Below are 27,976 nucleotides of genomic sequence, written 5' to 3' on the forward strand. Positions count from 1 at the left end.
GATTATCTGACTGAGATTCATAGTGACTTTGTTTGTAACTTTTTCTAAAATTTTGTACCAAAAGAATTTAACAAACACCTGAACCATAACAGTGATGGTATTAATCCCTTCTGATGTCTTTATTCACCTATTTATTTCAAGTAGACCTCCAGACTTCTCCTTTAATCCTGAGGTAACATGGCAGAAAACAAGGATACAATTTAACAAAAGAAACATCACTTAGCCATTTCACTTAATTAATGTCAATGTATCAGCAATATGCAAATGTCCATGGAGCTCTGTGACTGGGTCTGTAGTCAAGAAAAGTTACAGAAGCAATAGATGAGTTGGTATTTTCCCAGTGAATAGTGCAGAAGGGGTAATCAACAGTAAGCATGCAACATAAATCTGTGTACTTTGCAGTTCAATATGTTATCAACATGAAGTCCAAAATGGACGGTTTAGGACAAAAAAAAGTTCCCAGCATGTTACAGGCTGAAAACAATCTATCACAACAATTAATGCAGTCAGATGCAAAGACAGCCTCAATTAGTCAACTTCCATGACAATTCCCAGAAGAGTTAAAATTATATCATTCATAGAAATGTAGAATTGTTTGGATTAGAAGGAACCTTAAAGACCACCTAGTTCCAAACTCCCTGCTATGTCCAAGGGCATCTCCCACTAGACCAGGTTGCTCAGTTCACCTCCAACCTGGCCTTGAACACTTACAGGGATAGGGCATACACAACTTCTGAGGGCAGCCTGTTTCAGTGTCTCACCACCCTGGCAGTAAAGAATTTCTTCCTAACATCTAATCTAAACCTATTCTCTTTCAGTTTGAAACCATCCCCCTTGTCCTGTCATGCTTTTGTAAATAGTCTCTCTCAATCCTTCTTGTAGCCTCCCTTCAGGTACTGGAATGCCACAATTAGGTCACCCTGAAGCCTTCTCTTTTCCAGGCTGAATGCATGGCAATACTCAGAATAGACTGTAACAGTGAAGAGTAAATTATCTTGACACAGTAATGCGAAACTTAGAGGGAGATGAATTAGCACTAAATTAGTAATTAAAATATTTATTTCCACATTTAAAGTGTTATTAAAGTTGTTTGTTGTCTTGACATGAAATGAGGTTGTTGACATATCTGTTATAAAAAATTAGCCGTAAATATTATAGCTTTCAGTTCAAGAGTGGCATGAATTTGATTATTAACCTTCCTTTCACATATGCTCTTTAGAATGAACATATCCATGAATGCTCTTTAATATCTTTATTTCCATTAAAATCTTTCAGGATCGCTAAGATTAAGCTTAGGTCAAGCAAGAGATTTGAGGTTTTGATTTGGTTATCATGAGAACATCTTAGTTTCTGACAAGTTGTAGCAGATCTAACACAACTTCATAATCTCTTATCCTGTGACAAGGTAAATTGAAAGTTATAATTTTATGACCTGATAGATACATTATTATATCAGTCTCTATTTTCATGCCTGGAAGAACAAACAAGTATTTTTCTACTTTGTTTTTGAATACCTAAGATGTTTATGAACTGCAGCAGACTACGTATGCCCCAGCTGATATTGTTTTAATATCATAAAGCTGCCCTGGAGTGAAAATATCAATTTCTGTGGCAGATTACTGGAAAATTCTAGTCAAAACCAATTATCTATGGTTATTTTCAGGCTTGTAGATCATTCATTATTAATGGCTGAGTTAATTAAATTAATTTCAGTGAAAATGTTGAGACAGAGCAGTTCCTGTTGAGGTAATATGCCAAGATATACCAGGAGATGTCTGCTTCTTCATTAATTTTGTCTTGATTGAGGTTAGGTGAATCCCTCTGAGAGCCTCTTAGCAAGTCTTAGTCCTTTAGGTGAGAATCAATTTCTAGTAAAGGCAGTTTTGTGTATAGCAGTGATATGTTTTTCTCTTAGCTCAAACAAGAAATTGAGAGTTATATTAAGATTTTCTATATTATAACTGCTTTTAATTTGTTAAGTGTGAAGCTGCCTTCTCGTGCAAAATGTGTCAGGAGCTGCTGCCTTTGTGTTTTCTGGTGAGCAGAATAGATTTTGTGACCTTGAATAAAGTTTGACCACTGGGTGCATAGTTTAGGTTTTCAGTAGCTTCTATTTCAAGAACAGATGAGTGGAGACAATTATTAACAGGAGACCAATTCCCTTGAGCTCCAGCTGCTCCAAGCCATCAGGAATGTCTGAGCAGTGCAGTGCTCATGATACCTACTAGAGAGCTTTCAGCATTTAAATTTCTCAGCTTGCCTCTTGTACAGCTAGGAAACATGACCTAATTAGTTTTTTCATCTTTTTCACTGTTCATGAAGAAAGACATACTGACAGCAATTTAATTAGATGTTGATATAACTTTTGGTACTGAAAAGAACTGGAGATGTTCACAATGGCAGAGATTTTCTGCCCTCCTCGGTGGGCTCAGCCTGTGTATGGATTGGGATTGTATTACGTGGGGTTATGGGAAGGGAGAGTTGCTATTTTTTGGTGTTTGGGTCTTTGTTAAGTGGTGTTTAGTTGTTTCTTTTGGGGGTGTTTTGTTGTTGTTGTTGTTCTGGTTTTGTGGGTTTTGTTCTTTTTTTTTGTGTTTTGGGTTTTTTTTTTTAAGTGAGTAAGGCATGCTGGAAGTTTGATTATCTGCCAGACAGAACCTAAGACTGTGTAGTCTTGTTCTATCGTCCTTACAGTCAGTACAAGGAGCTTTAACTCTTGCTTATCAATAGAGGCAATGGAGGAAGTTCCCTTTTTTTGATCTTTCTCCAGTATACAGTCTGTTGGAGAAATATGGCCAAATAGGCCATACACTAAGATTAGTTTCAGTAGCATAATTCCTTTGTGTCACAGAATACAGCATTGTTGAGATTAGAAGGGACCACTTAAAGCTGCTTGCCCAGGACCACATCCAGATGACTTTTCAATATCTCCAGGAAGGGACACTCCAAAACCTCTCTGGGCAGCCTCTACACTATTCAGTCACACTCTCAGTAAAAAACTGTTTTCTGATGTTCAGGTGGAACCTTCTCTGTTCCAGTTTGTACCCATTGCCTCAGGTCTGTCACTGGTCACAGCTGAGAAGAGTCTGGCTCTGTCTTCTTTGCACCCTTCTGTCAGGTATTTGTGGATATTGGTGATATCCCCGCTGAGCCTTCTCTTTTCTGGGCTGACCAGCCAGAGCTCTCTCAGCCTTTCCTCATTAGTGAGATGCTCCAATTCATCATCTTCATGGCCTGTCATTTTACTCTTTCTGGTATGTCCATGTCTCTCTTATACTGGAAAGTCCAGACCTGGACACGGGATTCTAGGTGTGGCCTCACCAGAGTTGGTAATGAAAATTATTTTTGCTTAAACAATAACAAAATGTAAATTATGGTGATTTAATTTTCATGTGGCCATACGCTAAAATCCTGCCAAGGTAGCAGTGAGATCAGCGGCTCCCTGTGGCCCTGAGTGCCAAGGATTCCACCACAGGAGACAGGGCAAATCCTGCAGCCAGACCCCAGCCCACTGCCCCAGCCAGGAGCAGGGCAGCCGAGGGTACAGGAGCAGCCCCAAGCCCTGGCATCCAACAACTCACTGGAGATGAAATCGGCTTGAGGCCGGGCCAGGATGTGGGCTCACAAATGAGCCCAGCTCAGCAGGACCCATGGCCAGGCAGGGCAGGGATGTGGGAAGCTGGAAGTGGGCCCTTCTGTGGCATCCCTGGGGCAGGGACTGATGGCCCACAGGGTTGAAATGTGGTCCTGGGCCATGGGCAGAGTAGGAGCAGCCTTGGGGTACTGAGCAAAGATGGTGAGGTCTAACAGTACTCTCAAGGACATCAAAAATTCTTAGCATTGATTATGTCTTTATATGGAGTTGGGTCTATATGGGACTTTGAGATTGGCACTTCTATCTAAAACAATTATTGTGTTGATCTAAAGTGTTATATTCCACAGCTTTGTGTCTATTATGTAAATATGTTTTTTTTTTAAAAAAAGAATAGCTGACAGTAATGTCTACGATCACCCAAAGTAGCTCTGTGAATCTTAGTTTTCTTGTGTGTTCTTGACATATTTAACTGTTTGGTATGGAGCTGTTTGGATAAGATGACCTCTTCATGGCGACTTTTGATTTCTCATAAAGAGAAAAGTGAAAAGTAGGAGAGGCTCTGCCAGAAATTAATCTTGCACATAAATTGCAATAAAATGCAATTACATCCAGAAACAGACATAAAAAATATTCATCTTGGTGTCAACTTTGACTTTTTTCCTTTTTCTCTCTTTTTCAAATGAAAACACAATAAAATTTATTTAGTATGTAAGCATATGAAAACCTGCTGCACACAAGCAGTTAAAGCTGACAATCAGCTTTTGAGGTTTATTTGAGGCTTATTTTGAGGTTTCAGTCTGTGTTGGCCAGAAACTTGGAGTGAAGATGATAGAAATGAAGGAGAAAAGGTGTTGTTATAGGTATTACGGCAGAGGCAGCATTTTTTCTCCCCAGTGGCCTTCTCAAAAAACACTGTAGGGAGAAGAAGAAGAAACAGAGTAACTAAAGCCAAGAGAGGAGAAGCACTTTAAGGAACAGAAGAGACTCTGGAGCCAGGAAGTGAGATATTTCAGGAAAATTAATCTGACACAGAGGTCTGCACTGATGGGAGATATACTAGGGCTTTGTGAAGGCAATAAGTAATTTCAAAATGGTCAATAAATTGCTGCTGTTCCTAAAAAATTATTCACTCTACTTCCATCATCGTCTGCTAGTCTTCACATGCTCTTCCTGCTCTCAGTCCTTTACTTTGCCAAAACCACGCTCCATTTTAAACCATTACAAGACACAGTGGGGGTGAAAATGAAAGCCAGGGGAAAGGAAAGATGTGTTAAGTTTGCTGCTTTTGGTGCTGCATGGCTTCTGTCTCCTTATTGTGGTCCTGTGAGTACAGCCTCGGAGGAGCTGGGAGGAGAGAGTGGAATAATAATGGGTATGAGATGCTGGAATGGGAAAAAATGACATGCAAAATGAGAGGTAACAGCTAGACTGAAAGACAGACTGGAGCAAAGAGGTACTGAAGAAGGCATAAGAAGTGCTTACTCCAGTGCCTCTGCATTTCCTTAATATCAGAAATAGTTTAATAGTTAATGGAAAACGTTCCCAGTTTTCATGCGCTGTGTAGTTCTGTTAAACTGTGAGACTCTTTGCTTATCATCTCCTCTGTTTACTCAGAGAATTAAGTTCTGAATATCTAAAATTTCCTAGCTTCCTGATGATCAATTCTCCCTGAGAGTCAGTATAACTGGAAAAATTTGTCAGAAACTTATGCCAAGAATTTTAAAAATAAATATCTTATTTAAAAATGCTTAAAAGGTATTGAAATTAGGAAGTAATTTTTCAAGATTAATACTCTGATTAAAATCTTCATGTGAGGTATACACATAATGTCAAATTAAAAGGTTTTGTTATTCCTGACTGACTGCAGGATAAACAACACATGTAGACATACTCTGTTTTCTCCTTGCTCAGGTTTTATTCTTGCATTAATACATATTGTTCTGACTCAGCTTCAGTAGTGAAGTATTAATTTCCTCATGCAGTTCTGTGATGTATTCAACAGTTGACTATCACGTGTTTTGGGTGGATTAATTTGGTTTTGCTTTACAGAGGGTAAGAAACAGATTAAATTCAGAAGCTGATTTGGGTGTCTCCATTGTATACACACAAAGATGATAAAGGATTACTGGTGACTATCTTGTTCTGGCTCTTGCTACCTTTTCCATTGTTTGGAAAATGACCTTTTGTAAATGAATCTATTTTGCACAAGATCTCCTTGGGCTTTTTATGTTTTTTTTATGTCATTGTCTTCTAAAAACATAGGAAAAATATAAAATAATTTTCCACTCCTTTAGAAGTCTCACCAGTGTATGTGGGAGCTATTTATCTGTTTAAAAGCATACTACAGCAGAAGTGGTCATTGAATTAGGTGAATTCTTCTATTGAGGAATTTCAGTGTGGTTTCAAATGGTGTGATGGAGCTCTGTGATCACTTTGAATGATGAGCTCTTTGCACATAACTGTGGAATCAGGAAGTAGCACATAGTGCCATAGTAATAATTCACTGAAAACTTGGGCTTCATATCTGCTTTTGAATACTGTCACCACATAATGAATATCAAAAGGTTATAAACATGGAAACTAACCATGAAATGAAAGGCATATGAATGTGCCAGATTTTGAGATCTTCATTCTGAAAATATGTGCTGCTGCTTTAAATTGCAGTCAAAATCTCTGCAATTAAGGTATGTCATGCCCTTCTGGTAATGAAGCTTTCCAAATTATATTAGAAGCATATGATTCTCTTACAGAATCACATGAACCCACAGCTTAGATCCTGAAGTATCATGTTTGAATTACAGGCTGTTAATTTAACTTTAATTAGAAAATCACCTTAATGTTCATGTCCAGTTTTAATGACAAGAAGCCTTCAAAGCTTCCATTCATTTGGTTTTACTTATTCAGTAGTCAGATGCATTTAGATTTAAAGCTTATAAATCCATTATCACTTAGGGAGAGCAGTATTAATCAGTTAAAAATGTTCTGTATATATTAAAAGCCTTTGCTCATTCAGATTGTAAAGTGTTTTCATTAAAACCTATTTTAAACTGATTAATAGGAATTTATGCATGAATTTGATTATGTGACTGCAGGTAACATTTAATGAAAGTAAAGATCCCAAACATTTAACTTAGATAAGGAGTCAGCCTCTTGTAAAACCCAAGCTCCTTAGCACAATAATCACATTATAATTTACTACACTTTTGCTCAGTTAAGGAAGAAAATCAAGAAGTGATTAATTTATGTCCTTAACTTTAATTTCTTTGCAAAGTAAATATTTTCACATTCAAAAAAAAAAAAAAAAAAAAAAGAAAAAAAAAAAGAAGCCAAAAACCTCTACTTTAATAGTCAGTATATCTCAAATAAATCCACATCCTACAGAAACTATGCTTGTGGTAGCTGGAGGTAGTACTTGATTGTATCCTACTACCCACATGAACCTCACATTTCAGAGGCATCTTATGAAAAGAATAAAGCTTAATACAAATTCTTCCTTAAAGACTTCACAGAATGGTTGCTAAATTGGGAAGGCACCTTTGGAGAAGATCCAGTCCAAGCTTCCTATTCAAAGTAGGGCCAGCTAGGCTGCAGATTGCTTAGGACTGTGCTCTACCATGTTTCTAGCATCTCCCTGAGGCATCTCCCAGCCTCCAAACCGCTCTTGTCAACCCGTCTTTGAGCACTTTCGTGGTAAGAACAATCACTTGTGTTTAGAGAGTTTTCTGTCTTTCAGTATGTGCCCATTGTCCCTTGGTCTTTCACTAGACATCACTGAGAAAAAGTCTCTGTTTTGTTTTCTTCCCCCCTCACCTGACATAAATGAATTGGTAAGATGCCTTCAAGCCTTGTCTTCTTGACTTCAAACCGTTCCAGCTCTCTTTAGCATTTCGTCATGTATCAGACGCTCAGATCATTTTAACGTCTTCATGGTTCTTCACTGGATCTGCTTTGGTATGTCAACACCCAAAAGATGCATCTGGAGGGCTTTTTTTATGCTTTCTGCCAAAATCAGTCAATCAAGATTGTACAGGCATTTTGTGTTTCTTCTAAATTTTCAACCATTTAAGTTTGAAGTGGCTTATTATCATTATTGAATTATTTACAGTTTAGGTTTCATTGTATGTGATGTTTTCAGAAGGCACAAGTAACCAAAACTGATTTTAAATCTTCATAAGCAACTTTATTTTGGTATTATTGTTGCTTAAAAGATTATCAGTGGTTTAAAAGAATAGCCCAAAATCAATCTATATCAGTGAAGCATTTAGTTTATATAGTGTAATTTATAACTGTTGTGATAAATTCATAACTTTGTAGGTACTGGCTTGACCTGGAAAAAATGCAAGTCCCACCAATTTTAAATCACCTGTCTTCTAGTAGAGACCACGAAGTAGACTGACATAGTGGTGAATAACAAATGTGTTAAAATCTGTGATACCAACAATTCTTCACTGTCAAAGACCTGTAATTGACCTTTGATGCCTCCCCTTTCACTAAATGTGCTTGCTATGTCCAGTGTTACTTTTATTTAAATTATTCTGTAGTTGAAGACATACCTCTAGTGAATTAAATTTCAAATCCCCAAATATTAATTTATGGCAAGGATCACCAACTTTAGCTCAATTTAATTTCAAATCCCAAAGTGTACATTGAAATTCCAATGAATATTTCTAACACTAATTACTCAATTTCTATATTTATAAGGGAGCTGGCACCTCATAAATATCACATTGTGCTATTATCTCCATATGTTCCTGTTCCCTCTAAATATAGCAAATCAGCAATTAGCATTAGAAATATTCATTAAAGTTTGAAGGTAGATAAATAACAAGTAGAAATGCCATTTATTTATTATAATTTACAAAGCAAAGAACATCTAAAAGCTTTGTATTTGATTAATGTGCCACATACCACCAGTTACACTAAATGCTTCAACTGAACTAGCACTAGATAAAATTCGTACTGCCTCGTAAGACAATATGCTTAATGGCTTGTCTGTTTTGGCATAGCACAACACCTTGTTAAGTTTGGATTAGTCTTACCTCTAACATTAGGATTGCAAAAGAATCTTGGAGGTAGTTTTTTGGGTTTTTTAAATCCCCATGTCTAGGACTGGGTTTTTTTTGTTTTGTTTTCTAATAGGAAAAAAAAAAACATTAAATACACTAGGGCTATCCTCAATGTGAGGAGAGTTTATTTTTTTTTTTTTGGAAGTTTTCTGTCAAATCATGAAATCTGTGAGCCACCTGTACTGAGAGCTTAGTCAGACTGGAGGGTGCAAACTGAGGAAATTGGCTTCATTATTCAACATAATCTCTCCAAAACACATTCTTCTGATAATCTGTGCATCATGAATACTCTAGCTCATTTCTCTTTGCACATACTAACTGTTGTACATTTGGTGCTGCACTGCTTGCCATGTAGAGCAGATGATATGGAAAGTTTTCAAAGCCTGTCCAGATACCATCTTAAGTGTAAAGGCAATATCTCCCTTTGCACCAAATCTCAGGGCAGGTGAAAAGTTAAAACAGCATGTGCAAAAAACCCTATAAACAGGGGAATCTTAAAGCTGTTAAGCTGCCTTTCCTACTCTGTACTCTCTCCTTGACCGTGCTTTGATTATGACTTGGATGTCTTTCCACATAGCCTCAACTATTAGTGATACATTAGAAATATGAAATTACTCTTCCCTAATCAATTCTTTAAACATAAGTTCAGCAGAAATATTAAAAAGTATAGGTTGAGGAAATAAATTGTTTTTAATTACAATAAGGATAAAGAAACATTTAGAAAATTCATTGTAATCTCAGAATGTTTTTTATACTGCCTTTAGGTTTGTTTTCTCTTTTGCCAGTGTTAAGGCTTAATGTGCAGATGCTCACGTTTCTGAGGAAATCATTCCAATTTAGATTAGTTTCGCATCTCTATAAACCAGCATCTTTAAGAGGTATATAGTTTTTTAACTAGACTTGACTTTTTTCTCTCTATGTATGTTTGTCTCTGTGTGTTTATGTGTGTTGTAAAAGACAATCAAAATTGCCTCAAACAGTATTAAGATCACCGAAAGACTTTGCCCACTGTGGCAGACTGCAAAGAAGCGAGTGCTCATCTGCAGCCACCTCCCCTTCCCTCAGAATGTGCCTCTGCAAATACCTGGACTGGGACTTAAGCCACCTGAGAGCAACTTGAAACAAGATAGAGGTGGCACTATTGTCCAGTTATCTCAGGTCTAAGGAGAGGTTAACAAGGCTGGGGGAGAAGAATGTGCCCACCAGGAAAGCCAAGTCCACATCTGTGCTGGAAATCAGCTCTGGCCGGGTCCAGCGGGGGGAGGCCACAGCCCACAGCCCGTTCCTGAGGCCCTTCCACCAGAGGACTGCACAGGATCCATAGTGTCGCAAAAGACAGTGAAAAACTTCCCCTCCCTCCCCCCACAGGGGAGGTTCTTGAGCATACCCAGTACACTTGAAGGTATGACTGTCACTTATTACTCAGGTAGGAAGGGAAGATTCGCCAATAGCAAGGAAGAACACCTGGGACCAGAAGATCAAATAGAGATCAGGTTGGTTTGACTAGGCCACAGCAGCTGCTCAAGTTTAATTTTTGTATGTTACTTAAGAATAATACCATCTTTGCTATAGATGTCTCTCTTAAATTTATCTTCATTTTATGTGCAAGTTACTTTTAGTTTCTGGAGTGATACCCTATGGCATATATCTGATAAAGTGTGATACTTGCATAAAGCAAACATTTCCATACAATGATTTTATTTCTACGATTTATCAATCTTGTACAAGCATGCTTTGTATTCTCACCTCAGCTACTGAGATTGTGTGATGAGCTTAGCATTTTAAAGTAGGATAAGCAGAAAAACATACAAAATGGAGGAAGTTTAAGCCCTTAGTACCAGACTGTGAAGCTAATCATATTTAAAGCAGGTGGTGACAAGAGTTTTTCCGGCTGAACTGACAGTCAAGTCTACTCCAAAGGAATGCTGGATATGTGTACAGAAGCTTTGGGGTACATAATGATGCATGGACTTGCAATGTACTGCAACAACTTTCCTTAAAAATAAGAATAAACCTTTGTAGAATTTAACATTACAGCTTCAAAAGGAGTAAATACTTGGAAGCACTTTATAACTTTCACCTTTACATGTACTTCATGTGGTTGGGTTTAGAGAGAACATTTTTTTGTGCATCAGATAAGACCACCCCTTGACTTTGCTTTATATTTATTGTCTTTTTTAATGCACTGCTGAAGGTGAATAGATGTCAAGAATGATACATTAGCTAATGTCTAAATGTATTCATGTCGAGACATTGAAGGACAGTTCTTTAAATGCATCTGGACAGCAGGAAAATAAATGACAGAGTTCTCAGAGTGTCACTAAGAATTTCATCGTTGTCAGTCACCAGAATAAATTCCATGCCTATAATGAGGAGTCTAATTATATATATATATAAAACAGGAAAACTGGTTTTCTATTTTGGCTCTTAAATTAAAAAATCTTGCAATAACAGTTCTCCTTATTTATATATATAGCAGTCATCTGCACAACGCTCCTATATGAGGGCTTTAAGTATGAATCCTCATGTTTAAAGTACTACTTCAAGTCCATTACATAGTTTAATTATTATTAATTGCTGTATTCTCTCATAATACATGATGAATTAGACTTGTTTAGTCATAACTCTGTAAGAAGATTAAATTAAATCTTTTAATTTTCAAGCACTTATATGATTACTGGCAGTTACCAGACATTACTTTTACTCTAGGTGCAATATTAATTACATTAGATCTCACAGTTGGTTGTGGTCCTACAGACTGAGTATGCCAAAGTTCCTGAGACAAAGTCGGAGGATTCAGCAACAATTAGCCTAAAAGTCTCCAGCAGCCCCATGCCAGGCATGGCCAGTACCAGCCCAGCGCAGGGCACGGCTGAGCCCCTCAGCCACGGGCGGGCGGGCGAGAGCCCCGGGGAAAGCCTGGCCAAGGGAGGGCAAAACGCTGCCCGGCAGCCAGGGCTGAGCGGGGGAACCGTGCGGGAAACAGCCCTGCGAGCCTGAGGGGACAGCGGGAGCGGGGACGGAGGCGGGAGAGACCTGGCAGAGAGTCTCCTGCAACCCTGGAAAAGACCCTGGTGGGGCAGATGGACATGCCCTGAAGGAACTACGGCTACTGAAAAGCTCATGCAGATGCACGTTTACCTTGAAGGACTGCAGCCTGTGTGAAGGCCTCAGGCTGGAGCAGGGAGAAGTTTGAGGTGGCAGAAGGGAGAGACAGAAGAGCTTCTATGGACTAGCAGTCCCGATTCCTCATTCCCCTGCACAGCTGGGACAGAGGAGGTAGAGGAGTTAGGGATGAGGGAGTGAAGATGAGGCCGGGGAAGAAGAGGAGGCAAAGAAGAAGAAGAATATGTTTTAGTTCTTTTTTTCACAGTATCCATCTCTAATTCAACTGGCAATAAATTAATATTTCCCCAACTTATTTCACCCAAGACTGTAACAGATAAGTGATATACCTCTGTTTATCTTGACCGTTGATAAACTTTTCCATCCTGATTAACTCACTGGTCACACAAACTAAACCATTTTCAGGGCTGGGGTCCTTGAACATTTTCTGCAATGCAAAAGCTTGACAGCACTGCGTATTTCAGAGCTGTGAGAATCTGCTTATTCTCTGCCAGTGCTTTGCTGTGCAACAATAATGCACAGGGGTGCTGTTGGTGAAGTGTGATATGATGAAGTAGCAACTTATTGATCTGTTCTTGTGACCACTGGTCAAACTACTTGTTACCATGTTCGGATGTCCAGGTATTTCTTGTGCCACTGTTTCTCTATGCATGTCAATTTTAGTAGGTGTTGGCAACCTTGTGGTGGTATGAAATTTTTAAGGGTTTGAGAAGTTACATTCCACTTTTTCTAGTCCTAGGGCTGAGAGGTAATTTGAGGCCTATCCCTGACTGGCAGTTACCACAAATGAGGAGGTGCTGTATCATTCTGTGTCACAGTTTTTCTAGAAAGGTTTTATGTGCAAGTGAGAAGGAAGAGAAAAATGTGTGATGGAATGGTGAAAAATATATCAGAAGGTCAGCAGAGTTTCAGGGAAACATCTGTACTTATTTCAGCTTTCATAAGGGGGTGATGTGGAGAGACACAATCTTGACAAGACCTTAAGCTGTCAGGTGAGTAGAAGGAATGCCCTGTAATCTTACACAACTGGAGGAAAAATCAAATGTACTGTGCTACATCCCTTAACACACACAACAGCCTCTTTCTACCCAACAGTTTATGACTTAGCTACCTTGGTTTTTCTCAGTGCTCTTGATGGTTCTGACTGTGGAAATACACACAATTGAGTTAATGTTCCTAGAGGTCAATGTTGATAAAGATATTTAGGCTTATACAAAAATTGTATAATAATTCTATTTTGAATTCTACAGCTTCTTTCTAACACAATACATTTATAAAAGGGAGTTCTTTAGCAATGTTAATGTAGAACTCTTGAAAAAATATTTTAAGCCTTAATTAGAGCTTTGAAAAATTACAGCCTTAAGCGAAATACGCTTAGCTTTCATTTTTCTGCAGAAATGTTCAGCTCTGAAGTAACTCAGTTGATTTTCAGTGTACATTTTAATAGCAAACCTATTATCATGTCAATCGGGACTTTCATGTTTTCTTTTATTTTAAGCAAAGAAAACACTCCAAATTAGTTCTACTTAAAATATTGGCAATAAAAAGTGTGTTAAAAACTTGAAAAACTGCAGTTAGTACTGAAAGGTTTGTCTTAAAATTTTCCAAAGTTATTATTCAGAAAAACAAAACTATTTTATCTGAGCATTTCTGAGGTTGTATGGAATAAAATGTTGAACTATTTCTTCCCTGTAAAATTAAAAGACATAACAAAACACTGGTATTTTAACTTCATTTTCATTAGAGTCAACACTAATGCCCAATTGTGTTGGGTTTTTATATTACCCTGTCAAAGAAGTGCACAGTAGTATTGCTGATTTTATCTGACAGTCTGATAAAATGCAAAAAATTGTACCACTATACTATAGTAGTATCTTTCTTTCAGGATTATCTCCCTATGTTGTACAACTAACTTTGTGTGGTACACACAGGGTAAATTAATTTCTCCTTTTCTGATCCATGAGGAGGCACAAAGGTGCGTGCCTTAGCACAATTCATCAGAGAATCATGTCCTAACCTTGTGCTGAACTCTAGTTTGAATGAGAGTGGACAGTCTAACCTGTGTCTAAACAAGTGTTTAGGCAGATATTAAGACCATAGCTTTGCTCATTTTTCAAGCATATGCTTATTATGTTCTGTGTTGCTTTGAGTACCATCAATTGGAAAATTCTCAAAACTGAAGAGTAACAAACCCTTTAATACTCTCTCCTTAAGGAAGCAGTTTGTTGCCAAGAAATTTGATTTCATTTTTAAATACAGTATTAACCATGTGCTTTTGAAACACTGCTTTTAGATTCAAGTGAGGAAAAATATATATGTTAAAATTTAATGGGAATCTTGGGTATGCTTTTAAATCCTTATTTTCATCATCTGTTCCTCATGGGTTCCCCATGACTGGCAAACATTCTGGTTTGCATTTTGCTTTTGTTTGCTACAGTGAACTTTTAGGAAAATATGTGGCTGACTGAAGAATGCAATCTGATAGATGCATGGCAGGTACAAAGCATTTTACAAAATATCAGATATTTTGATCTGATCCTGTTTTCTAAAGGAAAAATTTTAGTGGAATCAAACTGTGTTCCATCTGGCTCAAAGAAAAAATATAATAGTTAGTAAGGCTTAATATAACATGTTTAATTCTGCTCACACAGATGGTCATTCTACCATTTTTATCCCTGACGCTGGTCAGTGGTAGATGCCAAAGAAAAGAAGAGACAGAGCAATTCCACAGTAAGAGTTTCCCAGGTCCCCGTTGTGCAGATGCAAGCACTTTCTGACTTAAGAACTTCCTGAGGTCATATCCCTGTTGCTGTTTTAATATCATTAGTAATTTTTTTCCCTCACTGAATGTATCTAATTGTTTGGGTTGAAACTCCCAATGGTTTCAAAAGGTTATGGCTCAAAGGCATGGTCAGAGAATTTACATAATAACTACACACACTTGCTTTGTCTAAGTATGTCCTGGATTATTAGCAACAAAGATAGATTTAAAACAAAACAAAAAGGTGTCTACTTTTAAAAAACAAAACCCTCTTGTTTGCTCAAAACTATAATCTAGAGCTAAGAATCAAATAGCTGGTGCATAATATGTTATAATTTTAATTTCTTTTACCTGACAAGCCTTTTTTTGGGGAGGAGAACCTTAGTTGTTCTTTCCTATATGGTCTCAGTGGAATCCAGAGCAAAATGGAAATGGGGACATTTAGCTGAAAGATTTTTGCATACAAAATAAATGGCAAAGTTTTAAGGGCACAGGCATTTGAATACTATAATCAAAATGTCATTTAATGCAAATTCCAAAAGTAGTATCAACACAGAATTATAAACTTGACAGTGAAGTGCGTTTCATGAATAAATAGTTAAAGAAAGGTTAGGATATTGCTGTCTCTATCATGCATCTGTTTGCTCTTCAGAGTTCCTGCTATTCCAATTTGGTATAAAGTAGGTAGTGTTGTAAACCACTTTTTTTCAGCTACAGGCACCAGTTTTCAGTTTTCTGCAGATATTCAAATATGTCATTGTCCTCCTAAAATGAAGAAATAGCCGTCCATGTAAAAATATAAACTCAAGAAATTACATTTAGCCATTAAAAGAATATTCAGTCAAATCACTTTAAGTGGGAAGTGAAATGGATTTTCTTTTCAAGCTTGATAAAGTGTGTGTTTTAAGATTAGAAAAATAAATTAGACCTGTCTTAATTTTCTGACAATACATTCACTAACAAAGGGCTACATTAACTTTCATCTGTGTTGAATTTTCCTCATTGGATAAAAGATAAAAATAAAGGAATCAGAGAATCATAGAATAATCTAAGTTGAAAAAGACCAACCATTAACCTAACACTGCCGAGTCCACCACTAAACCGAAGTGCCACATCTACACATATTTTAAATGTCTCCAGGGATGGTGACTCCACCACTTTCCTGGGCAATGCATTCCAGCACTTGGCAATCTTTTTGGTGAGGATATTTTTCTCAGTATCCCATCTATACCCTCCCTGGAACAAACATGAGGCCATTTCTGCTTGTCCTGCCAGTTATTCCTTGGAAGAAGAGATTGATAACCATGTTGTTACAATCACCTTTCAGGTGGTTGTAGAGAGCAATTTGGTCTCCCCTCCGCCTCCTTTTCTCCAGGCTAAACAACCCCAGCTCTCTCAGCTGCTTCTCATCAGACTTGTGCTCCAGACCCTTCACGAGCTCTGCTGACCTTCTCTGCACACACACTGGCATCTCAAAGTCTTTCTTGTAGAGAGGAGCCCAGAACTGAACACAAGGCTCGAGTTGTGACCTCAGCAGTGATGAGTACAGGGGGACAATCACTGCCCTGGTCCAGCTGGCCACACTATTTCTGGTTCAAACCAGGATGCCCTTGTCTTTCTTGGCCACCTGGGCACACACACTGGATCATGATTAGCCGGCTGTTGATCAACAGTCCTTCTCTGCTGGGCAGCTTTCCAGTCACTCGTCTCCCACCCTGTAGCACTGCATGGGGCTGTTGTGACCCAAGTGCAGGGCCTGGCATTTGTCCTTGTTGAACCTCACAAAATTGGCCTTGGGCCATTGATCCAACCTCTTCAGAGCTTCAGCGCCCTTTCTGTGTACCGTTCCATGTGAACTACCTTGCCATGCCCTTTCTGACTTGCCACAGGCAGTATCCAGGGGCTTCTTTTATGTGATAGTGACAGAATGAAAAAATATGGACTGCATTTTTTTTCAAAAAAATTGACATATTTCTTTCAATCACACTAAGATATTCTCAGATCTTTTCTCTTTACAAAACCAAAACTGTGAAAAATATTCTTTCCAACAGTTATTTTGATAAATTTCAAGTTGGAGAAAAAACCCACAAACATACATAAAAATGTTCAGTCTGCTATTTGGTGCTATTTGGTGCTTTTTCAAGGGGTTCCAAGCTTCATGAAGTGATTGAAGCCTTTTGAATAAGTCTGAATAGCTTAAAAATAATTAAATTTTAATGTTTACATACAGCTACAGTTTTTCATTATCTTAAAAAAGCAAATAAAAAAACTGAAAAGTGAGATTTTTGTTATCCATTTTTGTGTGTCGCCTGTTCATGGCTCCTCTGCTTAGATATTATAAACCATGCTTCTGTTTGAAGATGAATGTGGTATCTGTAGTTACTGAATGACATTACATTAATCAGAAGATAGAAAGCAGTGTTTTCTGCCAATGGCATATATTACTCTGGAGACAAGATAGAGGAAATATGTTTTGACAATGATGAGACTATGGAATTCACCTTTATCACAACACATTCAGCTTGGACACTCAGTTCTCATCTTGCCACATTCTTATCTTGTTTTGCTTTTGTTGAACACTTTCAACTCCTCCAGCATGCAGGTGAATGTGATTTCACTTTCATGCAGCTAGACAGAACACAGAGGTGTCACGCAAACAGGAAAATGCAGTTTAGATATTCACAAAACGTGTAATAAATGAATATGAGAACCTTGAAGTTCTTGGTATATGTTTTACAAATTGATGCTCATTAAAACTTGGTCAAACATGAAAATGTTGATCTTTCCTCATGCTTTAGAAATACATCCTTATCATAATGCCCTGTTAAAGATTTGTCATGAGATTTCTTTATTGTTTTTTCTTCTCTAGTTGCATGGTTCAGCTCCTTTGAAAAGTAGCAGTTGCCCATGCAGCTTATATCAATATCTTCAGTCTTGAAAAAACTAAGTATAATTGGTGCTAGAGAAGCTGATAATTCTTACAAAGATTGTCTTTGATACTGATTATTTAAGACAAACAATTTTCAACATAAAGTCTCCATGGAATCACAGTTGCGGAGTTGTAGAATCGTGCAATAACTTAGGTTGGAAATGACCATTAGGATTACTGACTGTAATCATTGACCTCATACTGTCACGTCCATCACTAAACCATATCCCTAAGTGTCACATCTGCACACTTCTAAAATGTTTCCAGCAACGGTGACTCAGACACTTCCCCGAATAACTTCTTCCAATGCTTGACAGTCCTTAAAATGCAGAATTCAGTTCTAACAGCCAACCTAAACCTTCCTTTGATGCAACTTTAGGTCATTTCTTCTTGTCCTATTACTTGTTCCTTGGGAGAAGAGATGGACCCCCACCTTCCTACAGTGTCCTTTAGGGTAGCTGTAGAGAGTGATAAGGTCTCCCCCTCAACCTCCTTTTCACCTCCTTTCCAGTTTCCTCAGCCACTCCTCATCAAACTTGTGCTCCAGACCCTTCAGCAAGTTTTTGCCCTTGTCTTGACATGCTCTAGTAACTCAGAGTCTTTCTTGTAGTGAAGAGCCCGAACCTGGACACAGTACTCGAGTTGAGGCCTCACCTCGACCTCACAGTGCTGAGTACAGAAGGACAATCACTTTCCTAGTCCTGCTGGCTGCATTATTTTTGATATAAACTAGCATGCCTTTCGTCCCCTTGAGCCACCCAGTCACATGCTGGTTCATGTTCAGCCTTCTGTCGACCAGCAAGCCCAGGTCCTTCTCCACTGGGCAGCTTTCCAGCCACTCTTCCCCAAGCCTGCAGTATTGCATGGAGTTGTGGCTCAAGTGCAGGACACGGCGCTTTGCTTTGTTCAACCTCATGCAGCTGGCCTCAGCCCATCACTGCATCCTGACATCTCTGTAGAGCCTTCCTACCCTCCAGCAGACCAACACCCCCACCCAACCTAGTGTCAGACTGACTGAGGGTGCATTCAGTCCCCTCATCCAGACCATAAAGACATTAAATGGGACTGACCTCAGTACTGGGCCCTAGGCAACACCACTTGTGACCAGTCACCAACTGGATTTAACTCCATTCACCACAACTTCCTGGACACAACCATCTAGCCAGATTTTCACCCAGTGAAGAATATGCCTGTCCAAGACCTGAGCAGCCAGTTTCTCTGAGAGAAGGCTATGGGAAATGGTGTCAAAGGCTTTATTAAATCCTAGGCAGACAACATCTCAGCCTTTCCCTCCTCCTCTAAGTGGGTCATCCTGTAATAGAAGGAGACAAGCTTAGTCAAGCAGGACCTGCCTTTGATAAACTCATGCTGGCTGGGCCTGATCCCCTGGTGTCTTGTACATTTCATGTAATAGCATTCAAGATTATCAGACCAATGGCTTTCCCTGGCATGAAGGTCAGGGTGAAAAGCCTGCAGTTCCCTGGATCCTCCTTCTGACTCTTCTTGTAGGTGGGCATCACATTTGCTAACTTCCAGATATCTGGGACCTCTCCAGTTAGCCAGGGCTGCTGGCAAATGATTGAAAGTGACTCAGGGAGCACTTTTATCAGCTCCTGCAGTGATCCCCCTCCAAACTGTCCTGTGGGGTTAACTGAAAGTTTAATGACCTTGAAATTAACAAAAAGGTAGGTTTAGATTTTCTATTTGGAAGAAATTCTTTACTGTGAGGGTGGTGAGACTCTGTAACAGGATGCCCCAATTGGATGTGAATGCCCCATGCCTGGAAGTCTTCAAGGCTTTGAGCAAGCTGAGCTAGTGGAAGGGGCAGGGATGGGAGGAAGGTTGAACTATACAATCTTTAAGTTCTCTTCCAACACAAACCATTCTATGATTCCATGAAATTCCACTTAGGTATGCCTTTGCAATTTTTCTTTTACTGGTAGAGTATTTTTAATAATCGGACCTATTTAAATACTTAGCTACTACTGACACATAATAAAACATGAGAATCTTGTTTACCAAGATTACTTAAAAATATCTTCCCTAATAATTTTAGTTGGTAGTACTTCATGGTCTTTTCTTGATGTTTTTACTTTACTAGCATGTTTTAAAGATGGTATTTTTATCTCTTAAATTTTTCATTCATTATTTAGAACAGAGATTTTTGTATGTAGAGTTTAAAGACCAATAGCAGTACTAGCCTGTCTTGAAGCCTGATTTGGAGATGACCGAGCCCCCAGTCAAATTATAGACAAATATATCCTGTGCCCTCTTTCTAGCTAACTCACATTCTAGATATTGCTGACAGTATTTGCCCAAAGATATCATACTGATGGTCAGGAGCTTATATAATTAATACATCTAGTTTTTATTCCTCTTTTCAAAATACAGGGGGTAGTAGTGTGTTTTGTTAGATTCTGCTAGATAGCTAAAAGTATTAGATCTTGGCTTTTAAAAATAATGATTCTGTAATTACTGACAAAATAGGAGGGATTAATAATAAAAAATTGCCAGTATTTCACCTGAGGACACAATTTAGAAACTTTTGATAAATGCAGCAGAATATGAGAAAATGTGGCTATATTGTTTGTTCATATATGCATTTCACAAAAAAAAAGGCTGAAGTAATTAATTACAATATATGTGTTAAGACTGAATCAGTATCAACCTGTCACTGATTAAGCAAGACTGCTGTACATGAAGCACTAGAATTCCACAAAATCAAAGGAATCAAAAAGTGTCTTTGCTTTATCACATTATGGTACATTAACTTGTAAAAACATCACTGAATAATTCAATATTTCTGTGTTCAAAATGAAACAATAATAATTATGCTTACATTTCTTGGCTCTGATACCTAATGTACAACCATTCTTCATAACAGGTTTCATTTTTATTTCTATTTTGCTCAGAGAGAAGTGGATGCTCAGTGAATTGTCAGAAGCTATACATAAAGACCATGGCAGCACCAGGAACAGGATGCATTTTCAAGCTCACAATATGGTTCAAGCTGCATCCAATCAAATTTATTGACCTAAAACTAAGTCAGACAATAAATGAACACAAACCTAAACCACATTCCAGCTAAAAGCCAAGGAGTATTTAAAATAAATCTGACTGCAGTTTTAAACTTCAAGTCTGTTTCAATAATTAATATTAATTAACAGATTAACTACGCCTTAATTCCAAATGGAACATGCTAAGCCTATCTAGGATATTTATTCAAATGAGTGTACCTAATTGAATGATTATACCAGTGTTGGCACAGATCCAGGCTCCAAGTGTATGGAATTCAGAGATGAAGAACTGAGTAGAGTGCTTTATGTATTCAGACAAAACTTAATATCAGGATTTGAGAATTTGTTCTTGGTGCTTTCATGCTCAACATCCACAAGTTAGAGTTGTTAGATCCTGGTTCCATTCTTCCAGAGGTATCTGAATAATTGCATCATACATTCCTATTGAGCCACGTGATCAATATGTGTTAAAGAGTCATTGAGTCCTTCTAAACCTTCCCTGAGGGGAAAGAAATATTTCTGCATAAAACATTCAAAAACTCTCCAGGATGATGGATATGGCATTCACATTAAGTGGGAATGCCTGGGTCTGGTGGAAGATTAACAAAACCGAAGCAAACCCAAAGGATATCTGCCCCATCTTCACAAGCACTTATATTAGAGTACATCATGGTCGGTGGTTGAGAAGATGCCCTACAGGGGTTGTATGTGTTCAAACTTCCTCAGATGAAAAGCATTTCCCCATGTTCTTGGCAAACATAACAAATAGCAGTGATAAAAGGAAACAAAGCCATTTTAGACTACTTGGGAGGAATCTTGATAAAAAATAAAGTATTTTATTTGTAGTTCATAAACCTGCATGATTTCAGTTCAGTTTTATGAACTTGAATGTTTATGCAGAGAATGTAAAAGAAATTACTTTCACACAGTCTATTTTTCAAGAGCAATGATAATATAATTCAGGTTGATAGAGGCATCTCAAAGTCATTGAATTGCCAGCCCTCCTCAAAATAAAAATTTTCAAGTGGGTTATTATTATTTTTCATCACTCAAATCAAACTTGAATTTGATTACAGACAATGCACTTATTGTGAGGTTTTTTGGTTGTTTTTATTTTTCATTATCAGCTGGACAAATTTTTACAAGTGTGCTGTTCTTTACTTTCTGACTTAGTGGAACTTCATTAAATGGAATGACATGATAACCAAAGCCTTTTGAGATTTCAGAGGAGTGGAGTCAGGAACCTTTATGTTTAGAAGTCCAATTACAGAAAGCAACACTGGCATCATGGCTAGACATGTTACCAATGACATATAATGATATCTCAGGAATGTTCATGTAGCCAGTTCATGAACTTTACAATGTGATATAGGCAGTATGCTTATGACTAAGTTATTTCAGGAGATTCCTGTTGTATTGGAACTTGAGCCTTAAATCACCACTGTTTTTTGAAATGTGAAGCGATATTATGTTAATAATTGGTGACCATTCTGATCTGAGAGCATTACATGGTTACCTTACATGTGTGTAAAACATTGCAGACACAATGTCCATAACAGTCATGATTAAAAAAGGCTTTACCTATATTTATATTTTCAGGCATCCAAGTTTGTGGGCTTACATAGTCTTTGCAAAGTGTTTCTTGCATACCACACACAGACTAAGAAGTTCTTGATATTTTCTCAAGAATACTGAATTACTTAGGGCTTAGAAATTTCATATTCAATTGCCATGGATAGTTTAAAATAATTTAAAAATGGACATATTTCTAGAAAAAATTATGAAGTAGGAATTCTTTTTCAAGCTGTAACTTTTTAAATCACTGATATGAAAATGTGCAATAGCCAGAGAAATTACTGTGCTTAGCCTATAATTTTCTAACAAAACCTGTATTTTTTTTCTGACTAATCAATTTGTTCAATCATTAGTTCCTGGAATGCTTGAATGGCAATGTTTTTACACAAGAAATGGAAAAATAAAAGAATGAAAGGTGAAGCTATTTTAGATTTGATGTTAACTACCAGGAAGGAAGTGATAGAATTCACAGTCCTTAGCAAGAAAAAAAATCAGAATAAAAATAATAGGCTTCAAAAGGGTGGACTTTAATAAACTCAACACACTTAGAAATAAATTTAGTGAAAAATTAGTTAAGGAGAGACAGTTGATTCCTAAAGAGATAATATTAAGGGCAGAAGTGCAGATTATCTGTATTAATTACAGAGTAAGATCTATCGTGAGATCAGATGACATAAACCATGAGAGACATCATGCAGACTATGGAAACTAGGTCAGATAAAACCTTGGACAGATAAGACAAGTAGCTCACATAGATAGGAACAACACCAGGACATATATAGCTTAAAATACAGCCCGTAAGTACCATGCAAGAGTGTTGAGAAGTAATTCTGCAAGTATATTTAAGGAAAAAGAAAGCCAGGGATGGAAATGGTCTATCAACAGGGGAAAATTACCTTGTCTTTCCATCAACATTTCCTGAAATACTCAACTACAGGCATAGCTGATGTCACCGACAAGTTCTTACTGCCATACAGGAAAATACTAAGCTGGAGCATACTTGAAAAATATGAATCTGCTAAAATATTTTGGCCCTGATGATATGTACTTTAAACGGCTTTAAGAACCAATAAAAGTAATGTCAGAATTTTTTGTCCTTATTTTTGAGAATGCATGAAAAATTAAGGAGGTTTCAGAAGACTGGAAATTGAAAAATATAACAATGTTTTTAAGAGTTCTGTGGTTTAACCCCCAATGGCGAATAAGCACCACACAGCTGCTCACTCACTCCCACCTCCTTCCCTACAGTGTGATGGGGGAGACAATCCAAAAAGCAAAAGTGAGAAAACTTGTAGGTTGAGTTAAAGACAGCTTAGTAGGACAGAAAAGAAGGAATATAATGATTATAATAATGATGATAAAATAATTGGAATATACAAAACAAGTGATACACAATGCAATTTCACACCACTGCTCAGGCAATGCCAGCCAGTTCCCAGACAGTGGCCTCCAGCCAGCTTTCCCCTGAGTTTGTATACTGAGCATGACACCATACAGTATGGAATATCCCTTTGGCCAGTTTGGGTCATCTGTCCTGGCTGTGTCCTCTCCCAAATTCTTGTGGCCCTCCCACCTTCTAGCTAGCAGGCCATAAGAAGATGAAAAGTCCTTAACGTAGTACAAATGCTACTTAGCAACAACAAAAACATCACTGTGTTACCAGCACTATTCTTCTATTAAAGCTGAAACATAAGAAATTTGCTGTAAGTATTCATTGTATTAGTTGGATAGTTTCTCTCTCCATGATAGTCCACTTGTCTGAGTAAGTTACAACATCTTCCTTAATGCAGGTCACTCAGGAATAAGGATTAGGTAGTTTTGTCTCATTTTTGGGTTCTGCCTCTTTCTGCTCCTCTTCTCATGATGGCCCTGCTTCTTCATGCCTTACCAAACGAGTTGCAGTACTTGTCATCTCAGTATCTGCAGCATTTGTTGTTTTGCTGTCCATCCAGAGATCATTTCTTCGCCTTGAAGGTGCTGAGAAGTGTTGAAAATGGCTTGGAAGGCCTGGGCCAGGCCCCAACATCTTGCAGTTATTTGTGTTTCTCTGCAATTGCCAGGGTGATAACATACTTTTCCCAAATATTTTACTGTTTTTTCCAGATTCTGCGCTTTTTCAGGGATGAGGTTCCAAAACATTGGAAGTGCCCACTCTTCTAGGTACTTGCCTATAGTATCCCACATACCCTGCTGCTCATAATTATCCAGCCTCAGGGCAGATGACTGGGTGTATTCTTAAATAGCTGTTTAATGTTAAACAAGATCTGGAACACATTCAGAACAGGTAGCAATAGGAACATTCTGGTTTGAACATCCCAAGGAAAATCAAAATTCTCAAGAGCTGTTGTAATTAGCCTAGAGGAGAAGGAGGAGAAGATGGAAGTGTCTCCTGCATGTATTGCATCTCCAAGGAGAAAAGGAAAAGCTAAAAGATATAACTATAAATAGTTTCCAATAGATGGCTCCCAAAGTATGGAGATGATGGCTATGCTGAGTACAACTACCACATCAGTTTCATGACCAGCAATTCTATCATATCATAAGCCAGTGCTACAAAGTAGAACAACATGATAACCTTAGCCCAGCTCTCATGGATGATAAACAACACAATGGGGAACATATACTGCAAGGAAGGTGTTACACATAAGGCAAGTGGAAGTACAAGCACACCAAATTAAAAAGCAAATAAATTTACATTGTGAGCAGCAATTTTTAAACTAATGCAATGAGTGCTTAAAACAAATTTATTCTAATGCCTTCTAGTCAGATTTCTTATTATCTTATTATCAACCCATAATACCCCACACTAGGCAACAAAAAGGATTGTCATGGTTTAACTCCAGCTGACAACAAAGCACCACAGAGCTTCTTGCTCACTCCCCACCTTCAGAGAAGGTTGGGAGAGAGAATTGGAAGAGTAGAAGTGAGCAAACTTGTGGGTTGAGATAAAGACAGTTTCATGGGACAGAAAAGGACGATAATAATAACAACAATTAGAATATACAAAATAAGTGTTGCACAATCTAACTGTTCACCACTTGCTGACTGATGATCAAATTATTCGTAAGATTTTAAAAGATAATGAAGTAACAGCTAATTTGGATTTAGTGTTTTATGTGTAGTAGAGAATCAAAATATACTATAATGTGGCCTTAGTAAGACTCCTGACACAGTGTCACAGATTTTTGTAATTAAGCTTCACAGGTGTGGTATAGATGAGACTACCAGTGTTACAGTGAAACTGGTCACAGGATGGCATTGTTAGAGAAACTCAATGGAATGAGATTTACTTAAAGCTTTTCAGTGTATCCTACTCTAATTCTAGTTTATTCTTCATTAAAGTCCTGGGTGATGGAAGAGAAAGTATGCTTATTGCGTTGTCCTGGTATAAATTGCAAGAATCCTGGGAGCTTCAAAATAATTTTAACAACAGGGAAAAAATTATTTTTAAATGGATGATTCAATTCAATAAAGGCAATTACAGTCTTCGACTTTTAGATTGTAATTTCAGGTACATGAATACAGAGAATGAAGTTCTACATGTGTTGATTAAATAGCAACTCTATATCAAAGGATCTGAGGATAATCCTCAGCAGCTCATAAGCCACACATCAATCAGTGGTGTCATGCTGCTGTAAAGGAGAACATTGCACATCATGCTGGGATATGTAAATGAAGTACAGCTCACAAGAGATGCTAGGTAATTCTTCTGCTTTGTCCCTCATACATGAAACCTTGGCTGGAGTATAGTTACGTGTTCTGAGGAGCCTTTAGAGTCATCAAAGAAGCTACACACCAGCATTGCAAATAGTTCAGAGGAGAAAAGTGAGTATAATCAGGGATATGAATAGTTTTTATAGAGAGGGCAAATGCTACAATTTGGGATTGGTTGTCTGAAACCATACTAAAGATTTAAGAATAAATAAATGTGTAAAATACTGATTGAAAGTGAAAAGTAGTTGCTAATTCTCTGTGTTAGCAATAATAGGACAATAGGTAATTAATAGGTTTAAATAACAAATTTAATTTGCACACTGAAGAAATAAATACAATAAATACAATATATTAAAACGGGCCAGTTTCAGAGTCTGTGAAGTCTCCACTTTAGAAAATCTTTCAGAACTGGAAAACATCTTGCACATAACTATACTTTGTATGTTGAAGCAAAGAGGTGGACCAAGGACTTCTGAGATCCCTTCCAGCTCAGTTCTAGAATTCTGTACTGACTAATTTAAAAACTGAGAGTTTATAATATTTTTTATATATTTTATATTATGCAAATTACCATAAGGAAAGAAATGTTAGAGCAAATTTCTGATGTAATTATGACACTCAAAGAAAAAGAGAAACTGACAGTTATTTCCCCAAAGAGCAGGTTTTTAAGTTGCCTAATTGATCTAGGTTTGCAAAGACGTATAATTAAATCTTAGGGCAAATATTGCATTCAAATCCTGTTAGAAAATAATGGGATTCAGATGTATAATTTCTCAACTCCTACACACAGCTTTGAAAATACCCTGAAGTCTAAACAAAAAGGTACCCACAGTGACAAAAGCCGAGTTTAAAAACAAACATTAAACAGTTTTATATCTGTTCACAAAACAAAATGCCACTTTTCATAAAGACCTGCTTTAGATGTAGAAAAAAGGGGGGCTACTTTCATGTCTGAGACTCTTTCTCAACAACCAGACAAACTCAATAAGCTGAATCTGCCCTGAAGCATATGACACAAAACTTAGCAGTCACTCTTCAATTCAGTAGGAGACCTAGCCCACCTCCGGTTGTTAATTAAAATGATTGATTAGCTCTGTTTAGCATAAAATAAATTTCAGTACTGTAGAAAAAATTGAAATTTCAAAAAATGTCACTAATCTTGTAGTATCATGGTTCTCTGATTGAACTGATCCAACATATACTGTTGAATGGCATGAAGCCATAGAAATTAATCTTAAGTGTTTAAGCAGTGTGGTATTTACAGTAATTAAATCAGCTAATTAAGCAAATTAAGCAAGCAATTAAAATCTTGCAATATTAACAAGTAATTGTATAGTAGACATTTATTGAAGTTTGTCCATAACTTCACATTATAGGCATTTTAATGAATTTCCTAAATGTACTGAGACATTGCATAAATTAGAATCAAACTGAAAATATGGAAAAAGCCCTGGATAACACTAATGCAAGCTTCTTAAGCATTTATGAACAGCTTAAAATAATTCTTATTGATTTACCGGGTTATACCTGTTACTTAATCTAAAGGGAATACTTTGTTGCAGCCTGAATTGCAGGTTTTATTGGCAGTTTTAATACAAAATGTTATGCAGATAATTGGTAGTTATAGAACTGTTGATACAATAAAACTTTAAAAATATTATATGCAGCTTTAATAAAGCTTTGAGTTTTGAAAACTACTTTATTTGGGTTGCAGTATTGAATATTACAGCACGATTATCCATGTTTGATCATAGAGCTTAAAGCTTTCATCTTAGTCCTTTGATCATTTTAAATCAACAAGGGATTCATTACATCATGTAAAAAAATCTGTTTGTGCATCTTTTATGTCATGGGAAAGGGATCATATTTCTGTGTGGTAATGAAGAGATTATAAGGTATTAATTTGAGGAAAAAAACAAATCCTGCCTAATTTTTCTTCCTCTGCTAACTCACTTTCCTCTTACTCTTGCACTGCCTGCTATGTATTCAAGAATAAATTTGTATTCTTTTTTTCTTTGGAATTTGAGCAAGTGGCCTGTTGTTGGCATGATGTACTTCCCTTTTTATAAGACATTAAAAAAAAAGAAAAATAGCTGCATATAAACCAAATCTTTTTAAAATGCATTTTATGGAATCTGCTTGATCCTCAATGAGTCCTATCCAGTAGTAATTTTCAATATTAGATTTTTTCCT

This window comes from Aphelocoma coerulescens, chromosome 2 (genome assembly GCF_041296385.1).
Source record: "Aphelocoma coerulescens isolate FSJ_1873_10779 chromosome 2, UR_Acoe_1.0, whole genome shotgun sequence".
NCBI lineage: Eukaryota > Metazoa > Chordata > Aves > Passeriformes > Corvidae > Aphelocoma > Aphelocoma coerulescens.